The sequence below is a fragment of the Dermochelys coriacea genome, chromosome 1, assembly GCF_009764565.3.
Source record: "Dermochelys coriacea isolate rDerCor1 chromosome 1, rDerCor1.pri.v4, whole genome shotgun sequence".
NCBI lineage: Eukaryota > Metazoa > Chordata > Testudines > Dermochelyidae > Dermochelys > Dermochelys coriacea.
In genome coordinates this window covers 352,830,673-352,851,520 of record NC_050068.2, presented here as the reverse complement: position 1 = coordinate 352,851,520, position 20,848 = coordinate 352,830,673, and the positions used below count along the sequence as shown (strand labels likewise).

At 45.1% G+C, this 20,848-nt stretch overlaps 1 protein-coding gene and 1 long non-coding RNA gene across 2 annotated transcripts in view; both read right to left on the bottom strand.

Annotated features, from left to right (window-relative positions):
* Positions 1–20,848, bottom strand: part of LOC119861893 (C-type lectin LmsL-like) — a 126,079-nt gene that overhangs the window by 65,088 nt on the left and 40,143 nt on the right. The window lies entirely within an intron of this gene.
* On the bottom strand, positions 2,305–19,752 carry LOC122457111. Its single transcript, XR_006276443.1, has 3 exons — positions 19,521–19,752; positions 19,387–19,388; positions 2,305–2,323 (listed from the first exon to the last, which is right to left on the bottom strand). It is a non-coding gene; the product is annotated as an uncharacterized LOC122457111 (long non-coding RNA).

Genomic DNA, 20,848 nt, shown 5'->3' with positions numbered 1-20,848 from the left:
CTTCTGGCAAACAGAGACTAAGGACAATTCAGAGCATGGTTTTGCATCCCTGCCCATCCTGGCTAATAGCTAGGGCCTTACCAAATTCATGGTCCATTTTGGTCAATTTCATGGTCATAGGATTTTAAAAATCATAAATTTCATGATTTCAGCTATTTAAATCTGAAATTTCACGGTGTTGTAATTGTAGGGGTCCTGGCCCAAAAAGGAGTTGTGGGGAGGGTCACAAGGTTATTGTAGTGGGGTGTGTTACTGCTACCCTTACTTCTGTGCTGCTGTTGGCATTGGCACTCCCATCAGTGCTGGGCAGCCAGAGGGCGGTGGCTGCTGGCCAGGAGCCCAGCTCTGAAAGCAGAGCCGCCACCAGAAGCAGGGCAGAAGTAAGGATGGCCTGGTATGGGATTTCCACCCTTACTTCTGTGCTGCTGGTGGTGGTGTGCTGCCTTCTGAGCTGGGTGCCTGGCCAACCGCTGCCACGCTACATCTGCCCCGCTCTGAATGCAGTGCACAAGTAAGGGTGGCAATACTGTGACCCCCCCCTAAAATTACCTTGAGACCCCCTCCTCACCCTCCTTTTGTGTCAGGATCCACAGTTTGAGAAACACTGGTTTCCCTCGTTAAAACTGTACAGTAAAGAGTAAAAGCACACACAAGTCTGGATTTCATAGGGAGAAACCAGATTTCATGGTCCATGACGCATTTTTCATGGCCATAAATTTGGTAGGGCCCTACTCATAACTATTGATGGACCTATCCTCCATGAATTTATCTAGTTCTTTTTTTAACTCTATTATAGTTTTGTCCTTCAGAGCATCACCTGGCAATGAATTCCCCAGGCTCACAGTGTGTTGTGTGAAGAAATACTTCCTTTTGTTTGTTTTAAATCTGCCTATGAATTTAATTGGGTGGTCCCTAGTTCTTGTGTTATGAGGAGTAAACAACACTTACTTTCTCCACCCCAGTCATGATCTTATAGACCTCGATCCTGTCCTCCCTGAGTCTCTTTTCCAAGCTGAAAAGTCCCAGTCTTATTACTCTCTCCTCACACGGCAGCCGTTCCAGACCCCTCCTCATTTTTGTTACCCTTTTCTGAACTTTTTCCACTTCCAGTGTATCTTTTTTGAAATGGGGCGACCACATCCGCATGCAGTACTCAAGGTGTGGGCGTACCATGGATTTATATAGAGGCAATCTGATATTTTCTGTCTGTCTTATTATCTATCCCTTTCTTAATGATTCCCAACATTCTGTTTGCTTTTTTGGCTGCCATTACACATTGAGTGGTTGTTTTCAGAGAACTATCCACAATGACTCCAAGATCTTTCTTGCGTGGTAACAACTAATTCAGACCCCATCATTGTATATGTATAGTTGGGATTATGTTTTCCAATGTGTATTACTTTCCATTTATCAATATTAAATTTCACCTGCCATTTTGTTGCCCAGTCACGCAGTTTTGAGAGACCCTTTGGTAGCTCTCCGCAGTCTGCCTGGGACTTAACTATCTTGAGTAGTTTTGCATCTGCAAATTTTGCCACCTCACTGGTTACCCCTTTTTCCAGATCATTTTTTTTGGGGTATACATTTAATTTGAGCCTCTATCATGTTTTTAAGAAAGTTTAAATGCAGCTTGCAGGCATTTCACTTTTGTGACTGTACCTTTTAATTTCCATTTAACTAGCTTCCTTATTTTTGTGTAATTCCCATTTTTGAAGTTAAATGCAACTGTGGTGGGCTTCTTTGGTATTTCCCCCTCCCTCCACTGGGATATTATATTTAATTACATTATGGTTACTATTACAGAGTGTTCAGCTATATTCACCTCTTGGACCAGATTTTGTGCTCCACTTAGGACTAAATCAAGAACTTCTTCTCCTCTTGTGGGTTCCAGGACTAGCAGCTCCAAGAAGCAGTCATTTATGGTGTCTAGAAAATGTATCTCTGCATCCCATACTCAGGTGACATGTACCCAGTCAATATGGGGATAGTTGAAAACCCCAGCAATGCCCCTCTGCCATGTACATTGGCCAAACAGGACAGTCTCTATGCAAAAGAATAAATGGACACAAATCAGACATCAAGAATTGTAACATTCAAAAACCAGTAGGAGAACACTTCAATCTCCCTGGACACTCAATAACGCACTGAAAAATGGCAATTCTTTAACAAAAAACTTCAAAAACAGATTCCAACGAGAAACTGCAGAACTGGAATTAATTTGCAAACTGGACACCATCAAATTAGGCCTGAATAAAGACTGGGAGTGGATGGGTCACTACAAAAAGTAATTTTCCCTCTGCTGACACTCACGCCTTCTTGTCAACTGTTGGAAATGGGCCACTGTGATATAGCATGGCCAGAGGGCAGCAAGAGAGTGTTAGAAGGGAACCTTATTCCCTGTAGAGGGAAGAAAGTTTGCTATAAATTAATTAAAGCACCTGAAGCCAATTAAGGCACCTGAAGCCAGTCACATGATAAAACCCTCCTGCTTCAATCAGACAAGAGAAGGAGTTGAAGCAGAGTGGATTGGTGTTGGAGTAGAGAGCAGTTTGGATGGAAGCAGAGGAGAGTTTGGAGAAGTGCTCCGGTGGGCTAAGAAGACCAAGATACTAAGTAAAGGGACACCTGGTTTGTGCAGAGGGAGGTCAGGAAGCCCCACAGGCTGAAGGGCAGGAGAGAGAAGTAGCCCAGGGGAAGGAAGCACTAGTTCAAGTGGTTTACTGCTACCCCGAGGGCCCCCGGGCTGGGACCCAGAGTAGAGGGCGGGCCTGGGTCCTTCCCTCTCCACTCCCCTCCTCTAGAACACTAGTGGGGCAGTTAATACCCCAGTTCAGGGGCAAGAAATGGTGCCCTGAACCACCCCCCCAAGAGGAGAAAGTGTGAGACCCATCATAGTAGTGCTGGCAATTTGCCACACCACCTTGATTGCATTGACTTTGTTAGCACTATAAAAGTAATTTTCCCTCCCTTGGTATTCACCTCTTCTTGCCAATTGTTGAGAATAGGCCACTTCCACCTTAATTGAATTGGCTCATTAGCACTGACCCCCCACACACTTGGTAAGGCAACACCCATCTTTTCATGTGCTATACTATATATTCTACTTACTGTATTTTTCACTCCATGCATCTAATGAAGTGGGTTCTAGCCCACAAAAGCTTGTGCCCAAATAAATTTGTTAGTCTCTAAGCTGCCACAAGGACTCCTCGTTGTTTTTGCTAATACAGACTAACATGGCTACCCCCTCTGAAATCTGTATTTTTATAGCCTCTCTAATCTCCTGGAGCATTTCACAGTCACCATCACCATTGTGGCCAGGTGGTCAGTAATATATAACCCTACTGCTATATTCTTATTATTGAAGCATGGAATTTCTATCCATAGAGATTCTATGGTACAAATGCATCCGATGAAGTGAGCTGTAGCTCACGAAAGCTTATGCTCTAATAAATTTGTTAGTCTCTAAGGTGCCACAAGTACTCCTTTTCTTTTTGCGAATACAGACTAACACGGCTGCTACTCTGAAACCTATGGTACAGTTTGGTTCATTTAAGATTTTTACTTCATTTGACTCTATGCTTTCTTTCACATACAGTGCCACTCCCCCACCAGCACAACCTACTCTGCCATTCCTATATATTTGTACCCTGGTATTATCATGTCCCATTGATTATCTTTGTTCCACCAAGTTTCTATAATGCCTGGTATATCGGTATCCTCATTTAATATGAGGCACATGAGTTCAGACATCTTAATATTTTGATCTCTAGCATTTGTATACAAGCACTTCTAAAATTTGTCACTTTTTGGTGGTCTGCCATTATGTGATGTAATTGAATGGGACTCTTTTTTTTTTTTATTTGACTGTTTCTCTTTACCTCCTACAAGTACTTTATCAACTTCTATTCTCTCCTCTTTACTAAGACATAGAGATTCCCCATAAACAGTACCTACATGGGGAGAAGATTTCAGAGGTATAAGATGTATAGACATTGAAATATGCCTTAGAAATTGTGACATTCTATACCTTGGGGAGCATACTGTAACCCCCATATTTCTCATTTTCATATAATCATGATCTTATATATAAGGCATCAGGTATCAGGGAAAAGGTTATGACCTGCTGAAAGTCATGTCTCTGTCCATAGATGTCTATCATTAATGCATATGAAGTTATAAGAATTGTGTTGTATGGTGGTCATTAAAACATGCTGTAAGTTGGGGAATCAGCCAGATATTAGCTCCCCAGAGGCAACAGCAAGGAAAGTAACCAACTCCTGGGCAGGTGTGAAATAACCACCAACAGCCAGGGAGCGACAATGCAATGATTCACCTGCATTAGGACACGCCAGGAGAATTGCTCAACCTTGCCTGGAGAGACTCAGCAATGGCCCCAGACATTCCTGGACTTGTCCTCCCCAAGCACATGGACTGAGGGTATAAAACAGACAGAGTGGACACGTACTGGGCCCTTCTCCTGCCCCCACCTTTGCCACAAGCAACCAGGATGCTCAGAAGAAGACAAGAGTCCAACAAAGGAGATTGGCCCAGGTTTAAGGAACAAATTTGTATATTGAGGACTGCAATATCCAGTGCGGTGAGAAAAACTGTTTAATCTAGATGTTGCCCAATCTAATAGGGTTGAGAGTTTAGACTGTGGGCTTATATTTTATTTTGGTAACCACTTTGACTTTTTCCCTATCACTTATATTCACTTAATCTATCTTTGTAGTTAATAAATTTGTTTTTTTATTCTACCTGAAACAGTGCATTTGGTTTGAAGCATGTCAGACTCCCCTAGGGATAACAAGCCTGGTACAGGTTTCAGAGTAGCAGCCGTGTTAGTCTGTATTCGCAAAAAGAAAAGGAGTACTTGTGGCACCTTAGAGACTAACAAATTTGTTTGAGCATAAGCTTTCGTGAGCTACAGCTCACTTCATTGGATGCATTTGGTGGAAAAAACAGAGGAGAGATTTATATATACACACAGAGAACATGAAACAATGGGTTTATCACACACACTGTAAGGAGAGTGATCACTTAAGATAAGCCATCACCAGCAGCAGGGGGGGGAAAGGAGGAAAACCTTTCATGTTGACAAGCAAGGTAGGCTAATTCCAGCAGTTAACAAGAATATCTTGTGCAAGGCACTGAATTTAGCCATATAGAGTGGAAATCTGTCAACTTCATGAAAAAACTCGTACAGATACAGACAGACATCATCTTCCTCTCCAAATGCAAACAGATGGACATCATACCGAAAGGACTGAAGGTAAAAAATCCATTACAATCTACATACCACACAGACTATGCTGACAGCTTGTGCCACACACTCTCAAAGAAACTGCGGAACCACCTGATCAACATCCTCTTCAGAAAACAGGGAAAGATTAAGAATGAGCTCTCAAAACTGGATACTCTCATAAAAAAACAACCTTCCACACAAACTTCCTTGTGGCTGGACTTTACAAAAACTAGACAAGCCATTTACAACACACACTTTGCTTCTCTACAAAAGAAAAAGGACACTAAGCTATCTAAACTACTACATGCCACAAGGGGCCACAACAATGGTTCCCGTAACCCACCCAGCAATATTGTTAATCTATCCAACTATACTCTTAGCCCAGCAGAAGAATCTGTCCTATCTCGGGGCCTCTCCTTTTTCCCCTCCACCTCCACGAACATGATACAGTTCTGTGGTGACCTAGAATCCTATTTTCGACATCTCAGACTCGAGGAATATTTCCAACACACCTCTGACCACATATTAACCCACAGAGACCTTCCTACCAACACTACAAAAAGAAGGATTCTGGGTGGACTCCTCCTGAAGGTCGAAACAGCAGCTTGGACTTCTACATAGAGTGCTTCCGCCGACGTGCACGAGCTGAAATTGTGGAAAAGCAGCATCGCTTACCCCATAACCTCAGCCATGCAGAACACAGTGCCATCCGCAGCCTCAGAAACAACTCTGACATCATAATCAAAAAGGCTGACAAAGGAGGTGCTGTCGTCATCATGAATAGGTCGGAGTATGAACAAGAGGCTACTAGGCAGCTCTCCAACACCACTTTCTACAAGCCATTACGCTCTGATCCCACTGAGAGTTACCAAAAGAAACTACAGCATTTGCTCAAGAAACTCCCTGAAAAAGCACAAGAACAAATCCACACAGACACACCCCTGGAGCAACGACCTGGGGTATTCTATCTGCTACCCAAGATCCATAAACCTGGAAATGCTGGATGCCCCATCATCTCAGGCATTGGTACCCTGACAGCAGGATTGTCTGGCTATGTACACTCCCTCCTCAGGCCCTTCGTTATCAGCACTCCCAGCTATCTTCGAGACACCACTGACTTCCTGAGGAAACTACAGTCCATTGGTGATCTTCCTAAAAACACCATCCCGGCCACTATGGATGTAGAAGCCTCTACACCAACACTCCACACAAAGATGGACTACAAGCCGTCAGGAACAGTATCCCCGATAATGTCACGGCTAACCTGGTGGCTGAACTTTGTGACTTTGTCCTCACCCATAACTATTTCACATTTGGTGACAATGTATACCTTCAAATCAGCGGCACTGCGATGGGTACCCGCATGGCCCCACAGGATGCCAATATTTTTATGACTGACTTAGAACAACGCTTCCTCAGCTCTCGTCCCCTAATGCCCCTACTCTACTTGCGCTACATTGATGACATCTTCATCATCTGGACCCATGGAAAAGAAGCCCTTGAGGAATTCCACCATGATTTCAACAATTTCCATCCCACCATCAACCTCAGCCTGGGCCAGTCCACACGAGAGATCCACTTCCTGGACACTACGGTGCTAATACGCGATGGTCACATAAACACCACCCTATATCGGAAACCTACTGACCGCTATTCCTACCTACATGCCTCTAGCTTTCATCCAGATCACACCACTCGATCCATTGTCTACAGCCAAGCTCTACGATATAACCGCATTTGCTCCAACCCCTCAGACAGAGGCAAACACCTACAAGATCTCTATCATGCATTCCTACAACTACAATACCCACCTGTTGATGTGAAGAAACAGATTGACAGAGCCAGAAGAGTACCCAGAAGTCACCTACTACAGGACAGGCCCAACAAAGAAAATAACAGAACGCCACTAGCCATCACCTTCAGCCCCCAACTAAAACCTCTCCAACGCATCATCAAGGATCTACAACCTATCCTGAAGGACGACCCATCACTCTCACAGATCTTGGGAGACAGGCCAGTCCTTGCTTACAGACAGCCCCCCAACCTGAAGCAAATAGTCACCAGCAACCACACACCACACAACAGAACCACTAACCTAGGAACCTATCCTTGCAACAAAGCCTGTTGCCAACTCTGTCCACATATCTATTCAGGGGACACTATTATAGGGCCTAATCACATCAGCCACACTATCAGAGGCTCGTTCACCTGCGCATCTACCAATGTGATACATGCCATCATGTGCCAGCAATGCCCCTCTGCCATGTACATTGGTCAGACTGGACAGTCTCTATGTAAAAGAATGAATGGACACAAATCAGACGTCAAGAATTATAACATTCAAAAACCAGTTGGAGAACACTTCAATCTCTCTGGTCACTCGATTACAGACCTAAGAGTGGCTATCCTTCAACAAAAAAACTTCAAAAACAGACTCCAAGAGACTGCTGAATTGGAATTAATTTGCAAACTGGATACAATTAACTTAGGCTTGAATAGAGACTGGGAGTGGATGAGTCATTACACAAAGTAAAACTATTTCCCCATGTTATTTCTCCCCCCCACCCTACCCCCCACTGTTCCTCAGATATTCTTGTTAACTGCTGGAATTAGCCTACCTTGCTTGTCACCATGAAAGGTTTTCCTCCTCCCCCCGCCCCCCGCTGCTGGTGATGGCTTATCTTAAGTGATCACTCTCCTTACAGTGTGTATGATAAACCCATTGTTTCATGTTCTCTGTGTGTGTATATAAATCTCCCCTCTGTTTTTTCCACCAAATGCATCCGATGAAGTGAGCTGTAGCTCACAAAAGCTTATGCTCTAATAAATTTGTTAGTCTCTAAGGTGCCACAAGCCTGGTACATAATCTTTCCTCTGATATCTTACAAGGCATGCTTTATATGTAAGAACACGATTATATGAAAATGAGGACTATGGGGGTTACAGTATGCTCACCCAAGGTATAGAATGTCACACTTCCCCCGTTAGTTTACTGCAAAAGGGTTAGTCACTGTGTATCTCAAAGGCAGTTTGTGTTATAGTTCTCTGGGCACCCAGCCATCAAGACCATGAGGCAGTGTACCTGTTTCCTGCTCACCAAGCAAACCAGATTTGTTGTGGTTTCTCGCTGTGGTAAGCTTTAAGCCTGTATACAGGTATTAACTGAAGAGTAGCATTATCATAAGGTTTAACAGCCATGTGAAAATTCTTATCCTCAAAACTTAACATTAATAACAAATTTTTTATCACAGATGTGCATTTACAAGTATCTTTATGATACCACGCCCTCTGTTCAGATAGTGTAGTTTGAGGTTAGTTTGTTCATTACCCATGATGTCTTTTTACTGTCTCCCATGTAATCAGTCACTGGCTTTTCTTTCTCTCCAGTTTTCCCCTGTATGTGGGCTCTTAATCACGTTTCTGGAATTTTGGTATCTCAGGGTCTGGCAAGATAGGTGTTCAGGGGGATCCTGCACCTTGGTTGGCCCTCTGGGGAACAACCCCAAGATTGTACATATACAGAAAATCCAGCTCCCTTTTGGGGTTACCTGGTGTTTCCTCCTCCCAGCACTTAGTCCCTCCCTGCCCCCTAGAGGGCTGTGAGCCGTGCTCTATGGCCTAGGTGTGTTTACCCTTTGATCAGCTGCACCTTTCCAGCAGCTTTCCCATAACCGCTCCCTGTCTTTCACCAGCCTGGGGGAAAACACCCCCCCAACCCATCAGTTGGGTCATTTGTATTCTGGCAAACTACCACCTCTCAATTTCCTGGTCCCAACTCCTCTGTTATCACATGCATTGGTGCTGCATCTTGATTTAAAGAAACAGTCATTTTCCAAAAGCTTATCAGAAATAGCATCCTGAAAAACCGGGACCTGGATTGCGGTACCCTCCCCCCACCCCTTTCTCTGTCCCTGAGAAGTCAGCTGTGTGATTGCTCCCCTCCAGGAGATGAGTTACACAGTTCCATCTCAAAACCTGGGTCACAGGCTCAGTGCCTGGGTGCACAGGTGCCCAGTCTTGGAAAACAAAAAGATAAGGGAATTTCCCCCCACCATGAAACACCAGAGTGTGAGAAAGAACACCCCCCTTTAAAAAAAACCCTTAAAAGAGAGGAGAGGTGAAGTGCAGGTGTAACAATGTGGCCTCTGGTGAGACACTACTGAGAGTATCAATTCAGGACAAATTGCTTAGCGCAGGGCACTCACAGCACAAGGCAAACAGAGAGAACTTTGGCTGGCTAACCACCCACTGGCTAACCAGAAGTCCCACAAGCAATTCCCTCAGATACACCAGTTCCCTTGTATCACCACCAGCACCGCTCCTTATGGGGATGAATGGTCATGAAAACCAATACCCCAGTAAAAGAAAAAAGGTTCCCTCGATCCCAAAGGACCAAGCCCCAGACCCAGGTCAATAAACAAGTCCGCTCTTTCCCACAAATCACGCTGTTGCCAATCCTTTAGAATCTAAAGGTTTATTCATAAAAGGAAAAGGATATAGATGAGAGCTAGATTGGTGAAATGGAGTCAATGACATACAGTCATGGCAAAGTTCTTGGTTCAGGCTTGTAGCAGTGATGGAATAAATTGCAGGCTCAAATCAAGTCTCTGGAGTACACCCAGAGCTGGGATGGGTCTTTCAGTCCTTTGTTCAGAGCTTCAGTGTAGCAAAGATTCTCCAGAGGTAAGAAGCAGAATTGAAGACAAAATGAACGGGTTTCCAGGGCCTTTTATATCCCCTGCCATGTGGAAGGACACCCCTTTGTTCTTACTGTGGAAAATCACAGCAGCAAGATGGAGTCTGGAGTCACATGGGCAAGTCACATGTCCATGCATGACTCAGTTCTTTAGAGGTAAGGCAGCCATTGCTCACATTCTACCTTGAATGTTCCCAGGGAGGCTCCTCATATGTGGATTGGAGTCACTCAAGGTCCATTGTCAGTTAAGTGTTTCTTGATTGGACAGTTAATCTGAAGAGTCGCTTCTCAATAAGCTGGTGAAATGTTGCACTGGTGCTACTAAGAATCAAACACACTGAGACACAAGTACATAGCCAATATTCATAACTTCAACTACAAAATTGATACACACATACAGATAGCATAATCATAACCAGCAAATTACAACCTTTTCATAGACACCTTACTTGACCTCCTTTATACAAGATTTGGTGCAACTATAGGACCTTGGTTGCAACAATGGTCTATATGGTCACAGTTCATGTCAATAACATCACAGCAGGAGATTCAGAAGCTGAGGCCAGCATCTCAGCCCTGGACTTCTGGATCCCCTCTCAGACAGAGAGCATTCTGGGAACCTGCTAACAGCCACTAGGAGACTTGCATTAGAGAAGGGAATGTAGTTATATTAGACATGGAACACCTGAGGTTGAGTCTCTGCTGATTTGCTGTGGAAGTCATCTGTGTTTGCTTTGCCTTGCTGCTTGATCTTTGCATCTGTGACTTTTCTATTACATAATCCTTGTTTATTTTTCCTCAAGCAAGTCATTGCTGTGCAAACAATGTAGAGTGCATGTGCCAAGGGGAAGTGATAACTGGGGCAGGCATCCCTCATTTGGGGGAGACAAGCTGCAGGGGAAAACTGAGTGTCTGGTAGTTAAGAACTTGGGCAGACAGATTTGGGGGGACTCAGGACCAGAAGGGCTAGTGGGGCCACCTGGCAAGGAATAACTAGGCTGGTGGAAGCCAGGATGAAGCCTTTATACTTGTGGGCTGGCTGCTAGCATCAGAGCTCTGAGTCACAGCAGCATGGCATTACAGCACCCAAAGTTAGAAGGCAGGCAGTGATCAAACCCTTTACAGGGCTGGGTGATCCCCAAAATATTACACCCCGTCCAGAAACAGACTGTGCTGAGTGCTCTGTTGTCACCTACGTGTTAATTAAGAACCAGAGATGAGGGTAGAAGAAGTCTGTTTAAACCAGCTAGGGTTAACTAGCTGTGTGAGTGGAGTGTGTAGGGAAGTTGAAAGTCCCAGAGCTCAAACTTTCTGATACCTCAGCCAATTTGTGTCTTTCATCCCAAATCAGAAATTGCATTTGTTTGCTTTATGACACAAATCTACATCTGTCTTTGTGAGTGACCTGTCAAGCTCCTCCAATATCATGTCTCAAATACTTTGATACACCTGAACCATAGGTGCTGGAACTAGGGGTGCTGGGGAGGTTGCCACACCCCCTGGCTGGAAGGGGTTTCCATTGTATACAGGGTTTAAAGTTTGGTTAAATGGCTCTCAGCCCCACCACTGTACACATTGTTCCAGCGCCCCTGCCCACAACGATGTGAAATGAAAGGTATTAAAGATAATCAAAGAATGTATGGATCATTAGAATGTACAGATTGTTAGAGTGTGTGTGTTTCCTTTTTAAATGACTGTCAAGCACTAGGACTTGTATGGCACAGGAAGGAAAAAGGGATGTTGAAAGACGTAAGCACCCAATTCATTGTCTGGGCTAATACTGATAGGTTTCAGAGTAGCAGCAGTGTTAGTCTGTATTCGCAAAAAGAAAAGGAGTACTTGTGGCACCTTAGAGACTAACTTTTTGGGCTAATACTGAGACACAGTCCAGGAAATGTACCAAGCCCTCTGACTAAAGGAGCATTGAAGAAGTTTGTTGTACACCAATGCCATCTAACCAATCCCATGGGAGCAGCAGGAAAACTAAGATGAAATCTGAGTTCTAGCTGACCAGTGCTCAATAGAAATGAGGATTTTCCTCCTCCAATGGTGTATAATTCTTTAGCCACCATGTGGATCTCAGAGCTTGATGAACACCCTTGGGCAGCCTCTTCCTTCTGCCAGGCTCACAGGACTAAGACAAGTGACTGAACCCACACAGAAACAATGAGGAGTCCTTGTGGCACCTTAGAGACTAACAAATGTATTTGGGCATAAGCTTTCATGGGCTAAAACCCACTTTGTCAGATGCATGGAGTGAAAAATACAGCAAGCAGAATATATAGTATAGCACATGAAAAGATGGGAGCTGCCTTACCAAATGCGGGGTCTGCAGCTCCTGTGTGGGTTTAGGTTTCAGAGTGGTAGCAGTGTTAGTCTGTATCAGCAAAAACAATGAGGAGCACCTTAGAGACTAACAAATTAGAGACTAGTGGCACCTTAGAGACTAACAAATTTATTTGGTTATAAATTTTCATGGGCTAAAACCCACTTCATCAAATGCATGGAATGGAAAATAAAGTAGGGAGGTATAAATACACAGCATATGAAAAGATGGGGGAGTTGCAGCACCAACTACACACCACACAACGAAAACACTAACCCAGGAACCAAACCCTGCAACAAACCCCCATGCCAACTCTGTCCGCATATCTATTCAAAGGACACAATCATAGGACCTAACCACATCAGCCTCACCATCAGGGGCTCGTTCATCTGCATGTCTACCAATGTGATATATGCCATCATGTGCCAGCAATGTCCCTCTGCCATGTACATTGGCCAAACCAGACAGTCTCTACGCAAAAGAATAAATGGACACAAACCTGACATCAGGAATTATAACATTCATAAACAGTAGGAGAACACTTCAATCTTCCTGGTCACTCAATAACAGACTTAAAAGTGGCAATTCTTCAACAAAAAAACTTCAGAAACAGACTCCAATGAGAAACTGCAGAACTGGAATTAATTTGCAAACTGGACACCATCAAATTAGGCCTGAATAAAGACTGGGAGTGGATGGTGCGGAGATAAAAGAAGAAGGAGGCATGCCTCGGGGCCCTAATTCACCCCGAAGTGTTCACTACTTCCCACCACCCAACACAGATGTAATTAGGTCAAGTGGAGTCCGTATAAGATAAATAAAAACTACTAATTATTTCTCAAGGAAGGTTTTTAATGATTTTTTACTACAATGACAGCACAAACATAACAGGAAAAGAAAAAGCAAACACCAGCATTGGATAAGAATTAATATAAATGGCAAGTTATATTGAAGACAAGCACAAGTACACCTAAAGTTACTATTAATCAAAAGAGCTGATCAACGACAACCCCACATGCATTTGTGTTGGCAATTTATACTAAAGACAAGCACAAATACATATAAAGCCATTATACACTAAGAAGCTAATTAACAGCACCGTTACATACACTCGTCCTGGCAGGTTATACAGAAAACCCTGAAGACCAGCATATGTAAAGCTATCATCCACTCTTTATCTATCGCTAATTTTATACTGTAATATCAATAAAACTTGAGATCAATTCAACTCAAGCAACCAGACTTTTTTACTCCAAAAACTTACCCTGCATTTGTCCAAAAATACGTTATCCTTTAGTCAGCCATTTTCCACACTGGCCAGTACAGACAGTGGAGAAGTACACGTCCCTTCGGTTCGGGGGTGTGAGTCAGGTATGTCGTACCCCCAAGACACACACTGGCTTTGTGCCTTTGTCATATTTATCTGGTCTGTTGGCCATATTTTAATACAGAACAACCAATCAGGGTGGACCACATTGCTTGTGTGGTTTACCCAATTGTATAATTGATGCATCTTATTTTCTTACAGCCAATTGTCAATTAATCGTATAATTTAGGCCTATTTATCTTTTGTAGCCAATTGAGTTTTAAATGTGGTTGCTTAGTTCATTGGAGTCAGCAAAAGTTGTCTGGTTGCAACGCATCCTAACCACAAGCTTCGACTTAATTTTGCAAGGCTTGCTTTTTGAGCATCTGGAAGTTTGAGGCCTAACATTGTTTATGCCTTTGGCCTGGTCTACACTATGAGTTTAGGTCGAATTTAGCAGTGTTATCTCGATTTAACCCTGCACCTGTCCACATGACGAAGCCCTTTTTTTCGACTTAAAGGGCTCTTAAAATCGATTTCCTTACTCCACCTCCAGCGAGGGGATTAGTGCTGAAATCGGCTTCCCCGGGTCGAATTTGGGGTACTGTGGACGCAATTTGACAGTATTGGCTTCCGGGAGCTATCCCAGAGTGCTCCATTGTGACCGCTCTGGACATCGCTCTCAACTCAGATGCACTGGCCAGGTAGACAGGAAAAGGCCCGCAAACTTTTGAATTTCGTTTCCTGTTTGGCCAGCAAGGTGAGCTCACCTGCACAGGTCACCATGTAGAGCTCATCATCACAGGAGATCATACAGTCCCAGAATTGCTGAAGAGCTCCAGCATGGACCGAACGGGAGGTATGGGATCTGATCACTGTATGGGGAGACGAATCCGTGATATTGGAACTCCATTCCAAAAGACGAAATGCCCAAACATTTGAAAAAAATCTCCACCAGAGGCTATAACACAGACCCACAGCAGTGCCATGTGAAACTTAAGGAGCTCAGGAAAGCCTACCAAAAACCAGAGAGGCAAATGGCCACTCCAGTTCAGAGCCCCAGACATGCCACTTCTATGATGAGCTGCATGCCATTCTAGGGGGTGCAGCCACCACTACCCCAACCCTGTGCTTTGACTCCATCCAAGGAGTGGGAAGCAACACGGAAGTGGGTTTTGGGGGCAAGGAAGATGAGGAGGAGATTGTAGATAGCTTACAGCAAGGAAGCAGAGAAACCAGTTTCCCCAACAGCCAGGATCTGTTTCTCACCCTGGACCTGGAGCCAGAACCCCCCGAACCCACCCAAGATGGGCTCCCAGACCCTGAAGGTGGAGAAGGGACCTCTGGTGACTGTACCTTTGTAAATATTATACATCCTTTAAAAGCAAGTGTGTTTAATGATTAATTTGCCCTGGCATTCGCGGCCAGTACAGCTACTGGAAAAGTCTATTAACATGTCTGGGGATGGAGCAGAAATCCTCCAGGGACATCTCCATAAAGCTCTCCTGGAGGTACTCCCAAAGCCTTTGCAAAAAGGTTTCCAGGGAGGGCAGCCTTATTCCGTCCTCCATGGTAGTTTACCATGCCAGGCCAATAGCACGTAATCGGGAATCATTGAGGAACAAATCATTGCAGCATATGGTCCCGGTGTTTGCTGGCATTCAGACAACATCTGTTCTTTATCTCTGGGTTACCCTCAGGAGAGTGATATCTTTCATGGTCACCTAGTTGAAATAGGGTGGTTTTAGTAAGCAGACATTCAGAGGTGCCCGTTCCTGCTGGGCTGCTTGCCTGTGGCTGAACAGAAATCTTCCTGCTGTTAGTCACGCGGTGGGAGGATGGGTGAAGCGATCATCCCAGTGAATTGGGTGTGTGTGGGGGGGGGAGTTAGTTGGGTTTCTGCTGCACGTGAACCCGGAAACCACAGCCTCTCCTTTTAAATTGCCAACCCATTTTTAATGGACAACCCAACGGCTACTTTGTATGGGAAATGAGGGTGCTGCTGTTTGAAACCATTCCCACATGTTATGAATGTTAAAGAAGCCAAAAGACTTACCATGGCCACCTGCAAGCCAAATTCTGCTGCCCGGCCCTGCGTGAGTGATCTCTCACACCAAACCGGCATACCCTCAATAACCGGCAAAATGCAACCTTGTAATGAAAGCACATGTGCTATGTAATGTTAACAGCAAGGTTAACCGTGAAAGAGTGTATCCATTGTTCTATAAAATGTATCTTTTAAATACCACTCTCCCTTTTTTTTCCCTCCACCAGCTGGATACGTTTCTCCTTCCCAGAGGCTAGCAAAGATTAGAAGGTGAAAAAACCGCACTCGCGCTGAAATGTTCTCTGACCTCATGCTGTCCTCCCACACTGACAGAGTACAGCAAATACATGGAGGCAGACAATCTCAGAGTGCAGGAAAACACAATATGACCGCAAGGAGAGGTGGTGGGCTGAAGATGGTAAGTGGTGTCAGCTTGCTTAAAGAAGACAGGAATCAATGCTCAGGCTGCTGGAGGATCAAACTCATGTGCTCCAGCATATCATTGAGCTGCAGGATAGGCAGCAGGAGAACAGAATGCCACTACAGCCCCTGTGTAACCTACTGCCCTTTTCCCCAAGTTCCATAGCCTCCCCACCCAGACGCCCAAGAACGCAGTCGAGGGGCCTCTGGCCACCCCGCCACTCCACCCCAGAGGATTGCCCAAGCAACAGAAGGCTGGCATTCAATAAGTTTTAAAGTTTTAAAGTGCTGTGTGGCCTTGTCTTTCCCTCCTCCACCACCTCTCCCAGGCTACCTTGGCAGTTATCCCATTTGTGTGATGAATAAATAAAGAATGCATGAATGTGAAACAACAATGACTTTATTGCCTCTGCAAGCGGTGATCGAAGAGGGGAGGGGAGGGTGCTTAGCTTACAGGAAAGCAGAGTGAAACTGGGGGTGAGGGGGAGGTACCATCAAGGAGAAACAAACAGAACTTTCACACCGTAGCCTGGCCATTCCTGAAACTGGTTTTCAAAGCTTCTCTGATGTGCACCGTGCCCTTCTGTACTCTTCTAACTGCCCTGGTGTCTGGCTGCATGTAATCAGCAGCCAGGTGATTTGCCTCAACCTCCCATCCTGCCATAAACGTCTCCCCGTTACTTTCACACATATTGTGGAGCACACAGCAAGCAGTAATAACAGTGGGAATATTGGTTTCGCTGAGGTCTAACTGAGTCAGCAAACTGCGCCAGCGTGCTTTTAAATGCCCAAATGCACATTCTACAACCATTCTGCAGTTGCTCAGCCTGTAGCTGAACAGCTCCTGACTACTGTCCAGGCTGCCTGTGTATGGCTTCATGAGCCATGGCATTAAGGGGTAGGCTGGGTCCCCAAGGATAGCTATAGGCATTTCAACATCCCCAACAGTAATTTTCTGGTCTGGACAGTAAGTCCCTTCCTACAGCTTTTGAAAAAGACCAGTGTTCCTGAAGATGAGAGTGTCATGCACCTTTCCCGGCCATCCCACACAGATATTGGTGAAACGTCCCTTGTGATCCACCAGTGCTTGCATCACCATTGAAAAGTACCCCTTGTGGTTTATGTGTTCTGTCTATCACCCCATCACAGTTAGGGAATCCCATTGCAGCAAAGCCATTGTTAGGTGAGTAAAGTTAAACATGAAGCAGTTATGCTAACCGAACCAAAGTCAGGCCAAGAAAGGCTGCTGGGAAAGTCTCTGAAAGTAGAATGGAGGAATACTTGTTTAAGTTACAGAGAGTGAGAAAAACGGGGATTCCTGCATTTTGTACCAGATGTACTGGGAACAGTCCTTGAGATACGGGGCACTGTTTTCCACTCCCTGTTTTTTGTATTATGTCTGTTCTTAACTCCTCGTCTCCTGGTTGACACCCATACCGATAAAAAAGTTAGTGAAGCATTACAATTTGCTAAAAGTTATCTACAATAAGGGGATAGAAGTGCATGCATAATAGAAAAAGAGGATTTTAACTAACATAGAGGAGGGGTGGGCTGCTTTATGAATAAATCTATGACGCGACGGGACTGTCTATAAAAACCTATTAGTTTTACTTAGAGGCTGCTGGTTCTCTTTGGAGACGGGCTGCTCTCTATTGTTGTGTGCACTCTTCAATAAAGAGCTTTGTGTTCGGACCTTGCTGTTGTTGCCTGTCTCAGTCCGGTCAGACAATAAACCGTGCCGTTTGGGGTTCGAGTCCTCGACACCATCCACTATGACCTGCACATTTCCCAGAGTCACAACCCTTGATATCAGCAGCTCAGTGATAGCATTGGCTACTTGCATCACAGCAACCCCCACAGTAGATTTGCCCACTCCAAATTGATTCCCAACTGATTGGTAGCTGTCTGGCATTACAAGCTTCCACAGGGCTATCGCCACTCGCTTGTGAACTGTGAGGGCTGCTCTCATCTTGGTATTCTTGCTCTTCAGGGCAGGGGAAAGCAAATCACAAAGTTCCATGAAAGTGCCCTGACGCATTTGAAAGTTTTGCAGCCACTGGGAATCATCCCAGACCTGCAACACTATGCAGTCCCACCACTCTGTGCTTGTTTCCTGGGCCCAGAATAAGCGTTCCATGCCATGAATCTGCCCAATTGACACCGTGATGTGCACATTGCAGGGACCCATACTTTGTGAGAAGTCTATGTACATGTCCTCATCACTCTCGTCATCGCACTGCAGTTACCTCCTCCTCGCCTGGTTTCGCTTTTCTTGCAGGTTATGGTTCTGTATATCCTTCTGGATAACACGCGCTGTGTTTATAGTGCTCATAATTGCCGCAGTGATCTGAGCACTGATCTGAGCATGTTTCCAGTGCTATGGCGTCTGCACTGAAAAAAGGCGCGAAATGATTGTCTGCTGTTGCTCTGACGGAGGGAGGGGCGAATGACAACATGGTTTACAGGGTTGGCTTACAGGGAATTAAAATCAACAAAGGGGGTGGCTTTGCATCAAAGAGAAACAGAATGGCCCCCTCAAGGATAGAACTCAAAACCCTGGGTTTAGCAGGCCGTTGGTTTCATGGAGGGAGGGAGAAGAAAATGAATACAAAACAAATCTGGTCTATTTCTTGTTTTGAGCCACTTCATCTATCTTTATACATCTTGCTGGCACAGACTGTGCAGTACGACTGCTGGCCATCGTCATCTCCTGGGTGCTTGGCAGAAGACGGTACAGTAGGACTGCCGGCAGGACTGAATCGCCATGAGACGAAACTTAAAAGGGTAATGACCTGGTTGAGTCAGTCCCATGTTTTCCCAGGTGCCTCTGACCTCACCAAGGTCGGTTAAAAAGCACCCTGGAGTACGTCGACGACGACTACCAGTCATACTGCACTGTCTGCTGTCAAAAGGCAATAAGCTGTTGCTGTGTAGCAATGCAGTACCACGTGTGCCAGCACCCAGGAGACGTGAGCTGAGCGGGCTCCATGCTTACCGTGGTATGCCATCTGCTCAGGTAACCCAGGAAAAAAGGCGCAAAACGATTGTCTGCCTTTGCTTTCACGGAGGGAGGGAGGGAAGGAGGGCCTGACAAGATGTACCCAGAACCACCCGCAACAATGTTTTTGCCCCATCAGGCAATGGGATTTCTACCCAGAATTCAAATGGGTGGTGGTGACTGCGGGAATTGTGGGATAGCTACCCACAGTGCAACACTCCGGAAGTCAACGGTTGCCTCGGTACTGTGGACGCACTCCACCGACTAAATTCCAGATAAATGCACTAAGATCATTTGTGTGGGGACACACACAATTGACTGTATAAAAACACTCTCTACAAAACCAACTTCTATAAATTCGATCTAATTTCATAGTGTAGACATACCCTTTGTTCAGTGCAAGCTAGACATTACTTTTAATCACAGATGGGTCACTACAAAAACTAATTTCCCCCTGCTGATACTCTCACATTCTTGTCAACTGTTTGAAATGGGCCACCTTGATTACATTGGCCTCATTAGCACTACAGAAGTGACTTCCACCCCTTCTTGTCAACTGTTGAGAATAGGCCACCTCCAACTTAATTGAATTGACTCTTAAGCACCGATCCCCCACTTGGTAAGGCAACTCCCATCTTTTCATGTGCTGTGTATTTATACCTCCCTACTGTATTTTCCACTCCATGCATCTGAGGAAGTGGGATTTAGCCCACAAAAGCTCATGCCCAAATAAATTTGTTAGTCTCTAAGGTGCCACAAGGACTCCTCGTTGTCTTTGCTGATACAGACTAACATGGCTACCACTCTGAAACCTGAACCCACACAGAAGCTGCAGACTCCAGAAACGTGACTGGTTGTGAGGAGCAGTCTGAGCCTGGTGAGTCATTGGAGATAATGCCCTGGAAATCCTAGCTGTCCAGCCAATCCACAGACAAGGGTCTAACCAGGTTACCCCAAGGCAGGCTCCTAATGAACTACTTCAGTCTGCTCAATGTCACTTCTTTGTTGAGGCTACTCCCAGCTACCTGGTAGTTCTGACAATCTGTTCCTACTCCAGCCATGGCCAGTGACTTGGCTGTCCTGACACTGACGCCCAGACCAGCCATGTGGAAATGACTCTCCCCATTCTAGGGTTACGGGACTAAGGAGTTCTGATGGGATTTCATTGCAAAGATCGCATCACTATTCCCATCCTTTAATATATATATAACTTCTGTTTATCTTGTTGAGTAGTGAGACATCAAGGGACCATATTCTGGCCTTTCACTAATTAATGCTGTATGCATTCCCTCTTTCTGGGTCCAAGCAAACTAGCCTAAGAGAGATTTTAGCCATAACTTGAAGAAATTGGCTTTGCGCAGAGAGTCTTTATTTAATCTCTGGGCAGGGGCCTGGAACAAGTTGTATAGTGGGGGTGTTGAGAACCATTGAACCAAACTGTAAACTCTGGATATAATGGAAACCACTTAAAGTGACGCAATGCGGCAGCCCCCCCAGCATCCATAGTTCCAGCACCTATGCCTCTGGGGTGTCAGAGCCCCTCACTCCATTCCCTTAACTAAACAGCACAGAGCCTCCCCTCTGGGCCTGGCAGCACTGTGTGCAGTAGGGGGCAGGGGTGTGCATGGGTTTGAGTGTGCATATATTTGTGTGTGTGCACATGTGTGTATGTGGGTGTGTGCGTGTGTTGGTTTGTGTGTACCCATCTATGCTGCGTGTTTCTGAAGCTTATTAGGAGTACTAGTGATAATGCAAGATTCAGGCCTGTAATTTTCGCCAGAGATAGAACTTTGGGTCTTGTTTGCCCCTT